Source organism: Lepisma saccharinum, chromosome 1, assembly GCF_977018435.1.
Source record: "Lepisma saccharinum chromosome 1, izLepSacc3.1, whole genome shotgun sequence".
Taxonomy (NCBI): Eukaryota; Metazoa; Arthropoda; class Insecta; order Zygentoma; family Lepismatidae; genus Lepisma; species Lepisma saccharinum.
The window spans coordinates 145,442,329-145,455,675 of NC_139229.1; positions in this window are offsets into that span (position 1 = coordinate 145,442,329).

Below are 13,347 nucleotides of genomic sequence, written 5' to 3' on the forward strand. Positions count from 1 at the left end.
GCTTATATATGTCAATAGTAGTGTATATTGGTTGTTTCAACGCAATACTTTGTAGGTATCCCCTTTTTTTATCAATTGAATATCACTTTTTGACATACTTTGACAATTTTTTGTCGATGTTTTAGCGTTTAGCGATGTTTTAGTACAAATTTTCACTATACTCATTTTTTTTCCACTCATACTTGGTAGGTATATTATGATCTTACGTGATACAACTTAACCTATCCTTTTTTTACGATTATTTAATTTTTTTTACGATCCTAAGTGATATAACTTAACCTATCATTTTTTTTATTTATGCACTGTTTGAACGTCATCATTTGAGGATCATATTTTGTAGGTATTTTTTTTTTATCAATCGAATATAAGTTTTTGACATATTTTGACAATTTTTTGTCGATGTTATAGCGTTTAGCGATGTTTTAGTACAAATTTTCACTGCACTCATTTTTTCCATTTATACTTGGTAGGTATATCACGATCTTACGTGATACAACTTAACCTATCTTTTTTTTTACGATTTTTTAATTTTTTTTACGATCCTAAGTGATATAACTTAACCTATCATTTTTTTATTTACGCACCGAACTAACCTACAAGGGACTCTGTTTGTTTTAATATTTCAGTATTATAAGGTTTTCACAAATTTTATATAACCTAAAATGTGTTGGATGTTGATTTTTAGTATGTGGCAATTTTTTATGAATTTTAAAACTGTTCCGTCACCCTCTCGTTCTTCACGTCGTGGACGAAGGACTTCTCTGCAATCAGGATGACGCTGCATAGAGTATCGGCAGGCAGCGCGTCGTGGAACTCGCAAACACCCACTCTACAAAAATTCTACTATATGATCTTTCACTGGCTAAGCTAACCTACAAATAGGAATTGGCAGCACTGACTTATAAACCCACTGGGTCTTCTTGGCATGTTTTTTCATGATGTGTTGCCAGGCTATTGGGCATCTTGGCGTATACAATGTATATATTTTGAGAGGGGGGTTATAGCTTTTTATGCTGTACGAATACTAAAAACTTGACAGTGACAACCAACAGAGTAAATAAACCTACATGCAGAAACTAACAACACTAGTTTCTGACAGTGAATTTGAAATAAAATATTAAACAAAATACATGAGTAAGCACTGTGATTACAAATAATACCAGTGTTATGCCCCCCCCCAACTCCAACTGGACAACTGGGGAAAATAATTGTACAACAATTTGTACCTAATTGTACAATACTTGTACCTAATTGTACAACATATACACAGACATAAAAGAGAGAGCCTTCCCGCAACTTACTTCATGCACAATTTATATGATTTTACAACTGTGAAAAGAAAGCATATGTGTTCTGTATGCACATATTCATTCTTATTTTTCGAAGTTGAATGGAAGCACGTGTTTTTACGCTCTCGTAATACTGACCTTGCCCCAGTGATTTTAAATTGCTTCCATCCGCTTTTTTTCTGTGTTATTTCCGCATGCACGCAACATTCGCTTTCAATAGACAGAAAGAGTGTTAGTATAGCAGGCTCCGAGTTTACAATTTATTAAATTAAACAATAATTTATGTAAGAATATACTTGTACTTACCGAACACAAAATAATAAAAGCACATGTGAATTTTTGCGTGTGTTCATGTTATATGACGACTGAGTAAAAAAATAATGTTGACTCCCCGAAAGATAAAAGTTTCTGGTTCGACATCAGATGCATGCAAATTTTATGTTTTGCTCTCCAAAATCTTGATTTTTATGTTTGTGCTATTTGTCATACAGCAGAGGAGAAGAGGGGAGAGGGAGGGGAGGGGGTACTATTAGCGCCATCTATTAGCAAACAATAGAAATAAAAAGTAGCGTCAAACTTTTTCAACACCCAAAAATTTTAAACGTCCTCGCGTAGTAATACGATCTAGCTGAAGATGTTTGAAGGAGTACTCTTAGTCGACGAAGCTAATTGCTAGGGCCCATATATTGCTAAAATGTTCTTTGATTTACATATTTCTCATACCGCCATATGTTGTTCTAGTTGACTTCTTCCAAAAAAATGCTAATTAGCGAGAGTTAATTAAGCAAGGCAAGTAAAAGAAGCAAATAGGACAATATGTGGTGGCGTGGAAATATGTAAAAATTCGAATTAAAATTGGGGGATATTTTGCATTTTTTTCCTATAATGTACAAAACATTTACCGTACATAATCTTTTCTATTTACAACAGTATAAAATAAGAGGAATGTGTGACAATATCCATATTAATTAGGAAGGTATGTTGTATGCTAGGTTAGCTAATTGTGTCTTCTACAGCTTCACTGTATAGAGGAAAGATGGAAAAAGAGAGCTCTACAAAAACTAACGCTCTTAACAATATTGTACGCCCCGTGAAAATTATATATAAATAAGGCATAAGCGTATTATCTGCTTTCATGTCAGATTTTCCCGACCTGTGAGCTGTAGTGTTTAGGTGACAAGCGACCTGCTCAAATATAATACTGTTGACAATATTGTACGCCCCGTGAAAATTATATATAAATAAGGCATAAGCGTATTATCTGCTTTCATGTCAGATTTTCCCGACCTGTGAGCTGTAGTGTTTAGGTGACAAGCGACCCACTCAAATATAATACTGTTGACAATATTGTACGCCCTGTGAAAATTATATATAAATAAGGCATAAGCGTATTATCTGCTTTCATGTCAGATTTTGCCAACCTGTGAGCTGTAGTGTTTAGGTGACAAGCGACCCGCTCAAATATAATACTGTTGACAATATTGTACGCCCCGTGAAAATTATATAGAAATAAGGCATAAGCGTATTATCTGCTTTCATGTCAGATTTTACCGACCTGTGAGCTGTAGTGTTTAGGTGACAAGCGACCTACTCAAATATAATACTGTTGACAATATTGTACGCCCCGTGAAAATTATATATAAATAAGGCATAAGCGTATTATCTGCTTTCATGTCAGATTTTGCCAACCTGTGAGCTGTAGTGTTTAGGTGACAAGCGACCTGCTCAAATATAATACTGTTGACAATATTGTACGTATATTGTATTGTATAGGAGACTAGAAGCATATAATTTGGCGAAAGAAAAAAAACAAGTAAGGTCATAGAAAATAGTTAAAAAAAATAAACAATTATATTTTGCATTGCACAGTATTAGGTATTAAATAACATACCCCCAAAAAATCTCTGTATTATGCGTTCTGAAAAAAAATTGCCCTACGTGCCAAACTGCTGTGTCAAGTAAACATTTTCAAAAGCACTGTCGTACTTGTGTGCCGGGAAAGCAAATATGTACGACCAAACTGTGCTCTAAGTGTGGAAAAAATATTTCTATTGCCAACTTCAAGTTGTTTTTTTTTGACACGTATATATATTATTATTTTTTTAACAGAGGAAGAAAGTCCGTGCTTCGGAAAACGCGAGGATGTGCGTAGTGATATCTTCCTTCTCCTGCATAGACTTGTACCAATCTACTGTGTACCGTCTTCTTCCCTGCATCGCCTCGTGCAGTTCGTCCGACCTCTCGTTCAATTTTTCCCCTGCGGCCGAAAGCAGAATGTTGAGATCACTGCACCTCAGGCCGCTGATCTCCCGAAGATGGTCCTTGAGAACCATTTCACAAGGGATGCGAAATTCCGGCGTCGTTCTTGCTATGATTACAAGTTTCCCTACATCCTCACAATCTCCGTTTACTGCGTGTTTAAATATTTTACATAGTAGCTCGGGCGGCAAATTAGTTATACGAGACATGTTGTTATTATTATTATTTTTCACTCTATGTTATTTATATACCCTACCCCAATTTTTGTTTTGTGTTCATGGCGATGGTGGTAGAGTGCCACACACGTAAATTTGCCGTTGCGTAGAAACGAATTTTCGTTTCGTCTCCCTCTCTCTTAGCATCATGTGTTTTATTCTGCTCGATAACCTTCGCTATTGTTGCCACATTGTTATTCCATTCCTGGACACACTCGCGCAAACATTATTGAAAACAATTGAATAGCGCTCCAGCTCGCGGTTCCCACCGTTCGGTAGGGACGCTAATGTGGCAATATAGCACGGCGTAGTGCTTGTTTTTTTTATGCAGTGCATGTTTATTGGCTAGCTAGTAACTAGTGTTGCCAACTGTAATAATGAAGCACTATTTCTGTCATGGAAGGGGAAAAGGCAGGTAAAGTGGCGGTGAGTTTTGTTGGATTGGAAGCACCATATTTTTATTTTATACTAAGTATTTGACCGGTTTGATGTTGTGTGCGTGTATTGCGTGTGTGTATGTAAAAGTGTGTGTTTGCTAATGAACGTTAAATTCCATAATGCCTCCAGTTCTGTCGAAGTTGAAATCAAAAACCTTGCATAGCCAAGCTCGGGAAATTCTAAGCAACGTGCACGAGTTCATGAAGGAGGAAGCCAGTCATGGTGTTAGCATCCCAATAAAGCATTTTGGCAAGAGAGCAGCGAACAGCAGCAACAAATTGTTCATATTTTATAATTTTGGAATTATTCAAAATAAATAAATTATGTAGCTCCAACATCATTTCAACTCTGGCTCCGGCACGTGTTCTTGTAGAAATTGCATAGAGGAGGCTGTTATTTTTGCTGCTTAATGCGATACATATTGTTTTCTGTGTTAAAATTGCCATGCTTTGATGGATAAGCCTATTGAAAACTGTGATCGAGCGAGATATTTTTTTGCGCTGAATAGTATTGAAATAGCATAAGAAGTCTTATTATTTATTTTATATTTTGATGTTTTAGTTAGGAATATATTGATTTTCAATTTCTGTTGCTGCGTAATGACCGGGGGGGGGGGGGGTCGAAATAGAGCGGCATCTGCCGCCACCTCCCAGGGAGCAAAATGACTAGCGCCGGCCCTGGTTCATAACAAAGAAAAAGCCGCGCAGCTTATCGTCTAGTGGCAGTATATGTACTTGTTATTGTTGTGGAAGCCGACATTCTTTGTAAATGTACAACAAAGGCAACCGACTGTCGCCGTTCTCAGAGAGGAAATAATAATACTGCTTCAGGAGGAGTGTTATGGTGCAATTGTAGCGGTTTAACACGTTGGCATTTATTATCTGCCGTTGCAGTTCCATACCAGTGTATACGGGTTTTGGAAGTGAAAAGTTAGAATGCCACCAGTGCATTAATGCAATGAAAAATAATATATATATTTTTTTATTTTGTTTGAAATCACTCAAATAAGGAATCGTATGAAGAAGTTTTTTTGCAGCATTTTTGGTAATTTTACTTATGTGTTAGTTCATATTTTGTGAATTTTTAGTCCATATGTATGTAGCTACATACAAAGTCACTTGTTAGTACATATTAATCCTAGTCCTGGTATAATGCATGACGTTTAAAACTCAACGTTAGATAGACCTGAATTCTCTAATTTTATTGTTGTACGTAACAGCTGTGCATCGGCGCACTGCAGCGATTTTTCTATCTGCTCCATTAGCAAGCAACACTGCTTCTTTAGTTGTTTCGCGCATCGCACGGCAGAATTATCTGCGCTGGACTCTACCCAGTGCGGCGACCCGTTCACCCAGCGATGCGTCTCTGCTCACGAACTTTTCGAAAGCTGCGTGCTCTAATTTTCTGTCTGCTTTGTGACGTGCATCCAGATCCGTCTGCGTGGTGTTGTAAGCGATGTCGTGATTTTTGCATGCGGCGTCCAACGGATTCACACCCTTGCCCCCTCTCTCCAATTTTTTCTCGAGTTTGGTACCCGGTCCGCAGTACTGGTAGCCAGGTAAATGCATCTGAAAAGGTAACTTGTTACCTTTTGAGAACAGGCACCTGTACGTGTTCTCGAAAAGTTTGGAGCAATCCAAATACTAGCAACTGATGAAACTGTACGATGGTCTGGACATTGCAACGTTCGCCTCGGAAATAAAACCACTCGACGATTGTCGTGAAAATTCAGTCGTTGTGTTCGACGACGCCATCCCGGAAAATCAAAATGAAATTCGCATTTTTTCACGCAAGGTCGTCACAAAAAAAAATGGATTGCTTCTACCTAGCTCAACACGTTTTCCAAAATTCCAAAACAGTTAGTATGCGACAACGCTAATTTCATATGCTTGTTTCGTCAAGATCACACCAACCTCAAGTACGCGTACGATGACTACGTAGGCGGAGACATGACCTACAATTAATTTTCGGAACGCTGCTGCTCTACTTGCTGGAACGGTGACGATTTCGGATTCGCGACGATCGACATGACGAGGAAACCCAACGACGGAAAATACAGAAACAAAATCAACGACTTTCTAAACGTTGCAAACGTTTAGAAAGTCGTTGATTTTGTTTCTGTATTTTCCGTCGTTGGGTTTCCTCGTCATGTCGATCGTCGCGAATCCGAAATCGTCACCGTTCCAGCAAGTAGAGCAGCAGCGTTCCGAAAATTAATTGTAGTTCATGTCTCCGCCTACGTAGTCATCGTACGCGTACTTGAGGTTGGTGTGATCTTGACGAAACAAGCATATGAAATTAGCGTTGTCGCATACTAACTGTTTTTGGAATTTTGGAAAACGTTTGAGCTAGGTAGAAGCAATCCATTTTTTTTGTGACGACCTTGCGTGAAAAAATTGCGAATTTCATTTTGATTTTCCGGGATGGCGTCGTCGAACACAACGACTGAATTTTCACGACAATCGTCGAGTGGTTTTATTTCCGAGGCGAACGTTGCAATGTCCAGACCATCGTACAGTTTCATCAGTTGCTAGTATTTGGATTGCTCCAAACTTTTCGAGAACACGTACAGGTGCCTGTTCTCAAAAGGTAACAAGTTACCTTTTCAGATGCATTTACCTGGCTACCAGTACTGCGGACCGGGTACCAAACTCGAGAAAAAATTGGAGAGAGGGGGCAAGGGTGTGAATCCGTTGGACGCCGCATGCAAAAATCACGACATCGCTTACAACACCACGCAGACGGATCTGGATGCACGTCACAAAGCAGACAGAAAATTAGAGCACGCAGCTTTCGAAAAGTTCGTGAGCAGAGACGCATCGCTGGGTGAACGGGTCGCCGCACTGGGTAGAGTCCAGCGCAGATAATTCTGCCGTGCGATGCGCGAAACAACTAAAGAAGCAGTGTTGCTTGCTAATGGAGCAGATAGAAAAATCGCTGCAGTGCGCCGATGCACAGCTGTTACGTACAACAATAAAATTAGAGAATTCAGGTCTATCTAACGTTGAGTTTTAAACGTCATGCATTATACCAGGACTAGGATTAATATGTACTAACAAGTGACTTTGTATGTAGCTACATACATATGGACTAAAAATTCACAAAATATGAACTAACACATAAGTAAAATTACCAAAAATGCTGCAAAAAAAACTTCTTCATACGATTCCTTATTTGAGTGATTTCAAACAAAATAAAAAAATATATATATTATTTTTCATTGCATTAATGCACTGGTGGCATTCTAACTTTTCACTTCCAAAACCCGTATACACTGGTATGGAACTGCAACGGCAGATAATAACATGCCAACGTGTTAAACCGCTACAATTGCACCATAACACTCCTCCTGAAGCAGTATTATTATTTCCTCTCTGAGATCGGCGACAGTCGGTTGCCTTTGTTGTACATTTACAAAGAATGTCGGCTTCCACAACAATAACAAGTACATATACTGCCACTAGACGATAAGCTGCGCGGCTTTTTCTTTTGTTATGAACCAGGGCCGGCGCTAGTCATTTTGCCTCCCTGGGAGGTGGCGGCAGATGCCGCTCTATTTCGACCCCCCCCCCCGGTCATTACGCAGCAACAGAAAATTGAAAATCAATATATTCCTAACTAAAACATCAAAATATAAAATAAATAATAAGACTTCTTATGCTATTTCAATACTATTCAGCGCAAAAAAATATCTCGCTCGATCACAGTTTTCAATAGGCTTATCACCCATCAAAGCATGGCAATTTTAACACAGAAAACAATATGTATCGCATTAAGCAGCAAAAATAACAGCCTCCTCTATGCAATTTCTACAAGAACACGTATCGGAGCCAGAGTTGAAATGATGTTGGAGCTACATAATTTATTTATTTTGAATAATTCCAAAATTATAAAATATGAACAATTTGTTGCTGCTGTTCGCTGCTCTCTTGCCAAAATGCTTTATTGGGATGCTAACACCATGACTGGCTTCCTCCTTCATGAACTCGTGCACGTTGCTTAGAATTTCCCGAGCTTGGCTATGCAAGGTTTTTGATTTCAACTTCGACAGAACTGGAGGCATTATGGAATTTAACGTTCATTAGCAAACACACACTTTTACATACACACACGCAATACACGCACACAACGTCAAACCGGTCAAATACTTAGTATAAAATAAAAATATGGTGCTTCCAATCCAACAAAACTCACCGCCACTTTACCTGCCTTTTCCCCTTCCATGACAGAAATAGTGCTTCATTATTACAGTTGGCAACACTAGTTACTAGCTAGCCAATAAACATGCACTGCATAAAAAAAGCAAGCACTACGCCGTGCTATATTGCCACATTAGCGTCCCTACCGAACCGCGAGCTGGAGCACTATTCAATTGTTTTCAATAATATTTGCACAAGTATGTCCAGAAATGGAATAACAATATAGCAACAATAGCAAAAATTATCGAGCAGGGTAGAACACATGATGCTAAGAGAGAGGGAGACGAAACGAAAATTCGTTTCTACGCAACGGCAAATTTACGTGTGTGGCACTCTACCACCATCGTCATGAACACGAAACAAAAATTGGGGTGGGGTATATAAATAACATAGAGTGAAAAATAATAATAATAACAACATGTCTCGTATAACTGATTTGCCGCCCGAGCTACTATGTAAAATATTTAAACACGCAGTAAACGGAGATTGTGAAGATGTAGGGAAACTTGTAATCATAGCAAGAACGACGCCGGAATTTCGCATCCCTTGTGAAATAGTTCTCAAGGACCATCTTCGGGAGATCAGCAGCCTGGGGTGCGGTGATCTCAACATTCTGCTTTCGGCTGCAGGGGAAAAATTGAACGAGAGGTTGGACGAACTGGACGAGGCAAGGCAGGGAAGAAGATGGTACACAGTAGATTGGTACAAGTCTATGCAGGAGACGGAAGATATCATTACGCACATCATCGCGTTTTCCGAAGCACGGACTTTCTTCCTCTGTTAAAAAAAATAATAATATATATACGTGTCAAAAAAAACAACTTGAAGTTGGCAATAGAAATATTTTTTCCACACTTAGAGCACAGTTTGGTCGCACATATTCGCTTTCCCCGGCACACAAGTACGACAGTGCCTTTAAAAATCTTTACTTGACACAGCAATTTGGCACGTAGTGCAATTTTTTACAGAACGCATAATGCAGAGATTTTTTGGGGGTATGTTATTTAATACCTAATGCCGTGCAATGCAAAATATAATTGTTCACTTTTTTTTAAACTATTTTCTATGACCTTACTTGGGTTTTTTTTTTCGCCAAATTATATGCTTCTAGTCTCCTATACAATACAATATACGTACAATATTGTCAACAGTATCATATTTGAGCAGGTCGCTTGTCACCTAAACACTACAGCTCACAGGTTGGCAAAATCTGACATGAAAGCAGATAATACGCTTAAGTCTTATTTATATATAATTTTCACGGGCGTACAATATTGTCAACAGTGTCATATTTGAGCAGGTCGCTTGTCACCTAAACACTACAGCTCACAGGTTGGTAAAATCTGACATGAAAGCAGATAATACGCTTAAGTCTTATTTATATATAATTTTCACGAACATACAATATTGTCGACAGTATTATATTTGAGCAGGTCGCTTGTCACCTAAACACTACAGCTCGCAGGTTGGGAAAATCTGACATGAAAGCAGATAATACGCTTATGCCTTATTTATATATAATTTTCACGGGGCGTACAATATTGTCAACAGTATTATATTTGAGCAGGTCGCTTGTCGCCTAAACACTACAGCTCACAGGTCGGGAAAATCTGACATGAAAGCAGATAATACGCTTATGCCTTATTTATATATAATTTTCACGGGGCGTACAATATTGTCAACAGTATTATATTTGAGCAGGTCGCTTGTCGCCTAAACACTACAGCTCACAGGTCGGGAAAATCTGACATGAAAGCAGATAATACGCTTATGCCTTATTTATATATAATTTTCACGGGGCGTACAATATTGTCGACAGTATTATATTTGAGCAGGTCGCTTGTCGCCTAAACACTACAGCTCACAGGTCGGGAAAATCTGACATGAAAGCAGATAATACGCTTATGCCTTATTTATATATAATTTTCACGGGGCGTACAATATTGTTAAGAGCGTTAGTTTTTGTAGAGCTCTCTTTTTCCATCTTTCCTCTATACAGTGAAGCTGTAGAAGACACAATTAGCTAACCTAGCATACAACATACCTTCCTAATTAATATGGATATTGTCACACATTCCTCTTATTTTATACTGTTGTAAATAGAAAAAATTATGTACGGTAAATGTTTTGTACATTATAGGAAAAAAATGCAAAATATCCCCCAATTTTAATTCGAATTTTTACATATTTCCACGCCGCCACATATTGTCCTATTTGCTTCTTTTACTTGCCTGGCTTAATTAACTCTCGCTAATTAGCATTTTTTTGGAAGAAGTCAACTAGAACAACATATGGCGGTATGAGAAATATGTAAATTAAAGAACATTTTAGCAATATATGGGCCCTAGCAATTAGCTTCGTCGACTAAGAGTACTCTTTTAAACATCTTCAGCTAGATCGTATTACTACGCGAGGACGTTTAAAATTTTTGGGTGTTGAAAAAGTTTGACCCTACTTTTTTATTTCTATTGTTTGCTAATAGATGGCGCTAATAGTACCCCCTCCCCTCCCCTCTCCCCTCTTCTCCTCTGCTGTATGACAAATAGCACAAACATAAAAATCAAGATTTTGGAGAGCAAAACATAAAATTTGCATGCATCTGGTGTCGAACTAGGAACTTTTATCTTTCGGGGAGTCAACATTATTTTTTACTCAGTCGTCATATAACATGAACACACACAAACATTCACATGTGCTTGTTTATTATTTTGTGTTCGGTAAGTACAAGTATATTCTTACATAAATTATTGTTTAATTTAATAAATTGTAAAACTCGGAGCCTGCTATACTAACACTCCTTCTGTCTATTGAAAGCGAATGTTGCGTGCATACGGAAATAACACAGAAAAAAAAAGCGGATGGAAGCAATTTAAAATCAGTAGAGCAAGGTCAGTATTACGAGAACGTAAAAACACGTGCTTTCATTCAACTTCGAAAAATAAGAATAAATATATGCATACAGAACACATATGCTTTCTTTTCACAGTTGTAAAAACATATAAATTGTACATGAAGTAAGTTACGGGAAGGCTCTCTCTTTTATGTCTGTGTATATGTTGTACAATTAGGTACAAGTTGTTGTACAATTAGGTACAAATTGTTGTACAATTATTTTCCCCAGTTGTCCAGTTGGAGTTGGGGGGCATAACACTGGTACTATTTGTAATCACAGTGCTTACTCATGTATTTTGTTTAATATTTTATTTCAAATTCACTGTCAGAAACTAGTGTTACCTACTCTGTTGGTTGTCACTGTCAAGCTTCCAGTATTCGTACAGCATAAAAAGCTATAACCCCCCCCCTCAAAAATATATACATTGTATACGCCAAGATGCTCAATAGCCTAGCAACACATCATGAAAAAACATGCCAAGAAGACCCAGTGGGTTTATAAGTCAGTGCTGCCAATTCCTATTTGTAGGTTAGCTTAGCCAGTGAAAGATCATATAGTGGAATTTTTGTAGAGTGGGTACGCAACACCGACGAGCCTCAAATGATGATTTCAAGCCTCAAATAATAATTTCGAGCCTCAAAAAAAACATCCAATAAAATTGCCAGATGTAAACAGAGGACAATAGACCCCCCTCATAAAAGGCTACAGTAAAAACCCACAGTGTTGCCAACACTAGGCCCCCCAACAGTATTGCCAGACATAAAAAATACATGTACCCCTCAGACCCTTTGATGAAAATTTACAGTGAAAAACCCAGTAGGTTAACAACACTGTCAAAAAATCTACGGTAGTGTTGCCAGATGTAAACAGGGGGCAATAAACCCCCCTCATAAAAAGCTACAGTAAACCCACAGTGTCGCCAACACTAGGCCCCTCAAAATATACATCATAAAAGGCTACGACGAGCGCCACAACCTTGGTGATTTTTTCGGGTAAGGAGTTGGCAACACTGCACCTTACGAGAGAAATCCATTAAGGCGATCGAGCTCCAAATGATGGTTCGAGCTCCAAATGATGATTCAGTACCGGGCCACTAGGTCTACTATTTAAATACATTACACAACCAATTCATGCATCTCACAATAAACCAACAGCAAGAATTACATAAATTGTCTCTGAAATGTGCACGCTCCCTTTCCTCAAAACAATTGTTCATGCATTTAAAACAAAATCAATTAAGACAAGTCTTATTTCTCTGTCTGGTAATTTACAATGCATTACAGAGAACAAAGATAACTTGCGAGCGAAGCGACCAAGAAAATTTGTGGACCCAATATTTTTGCAGGCTGAAATCAATATTGATTTAATAGGGCGCAAATAATTTCACGGGACGCCAATACATTCTCTCATTTACAACTTTCGTGCCTCCCCGATGGTGTAGTGGTAACATGGTCGCCTTGTAATCAAGGGGTCACGGATTCGATACCCTGTGGCGGCACATGGCACAGTGGTTCGGATCCCAATTTTAATGTAGGTCCAGTCCCGATTAGCCTTTCTGTGCGTAGATTGGTCTTACAACCACAAATCAATCAATCAATTTTACAGCTTATTTTCATTTAGATCGTTCGGCGCCCAGGGCCAACTCCCGCCGCACCCTAGCTATTGTTGGGAACTTGATAAGACCAAGAAAAGCAGTCATTGCGAGCGAAGCGAGCAATAAATTTGTTTTGGAAAGTGCTTTTATTTGCATAAATTTTGAAGTTGTGGGCGGTAATTGCCCCCTGCAAGTACACTTGGCCGTCAATGTTTTCCCCCTAGAACTCATTTCGGTCCAAGGTTGGGGGGGGGCGGCAATGCCCGCCTGTGGTTGCGCCACTGTACCCAGCCTAACTCCTTTACTTTTTATAGGGGGTGTCAAGGGACTTTTGAATCACCCTCTTGGCCCTTGTATGTAACTTTGTGAACATGAGATCAGAAGTACACGCACACACACACACACATACATACACATAATAATGTATATACATTATTATGTGTATGTATGTGTGTGTGCG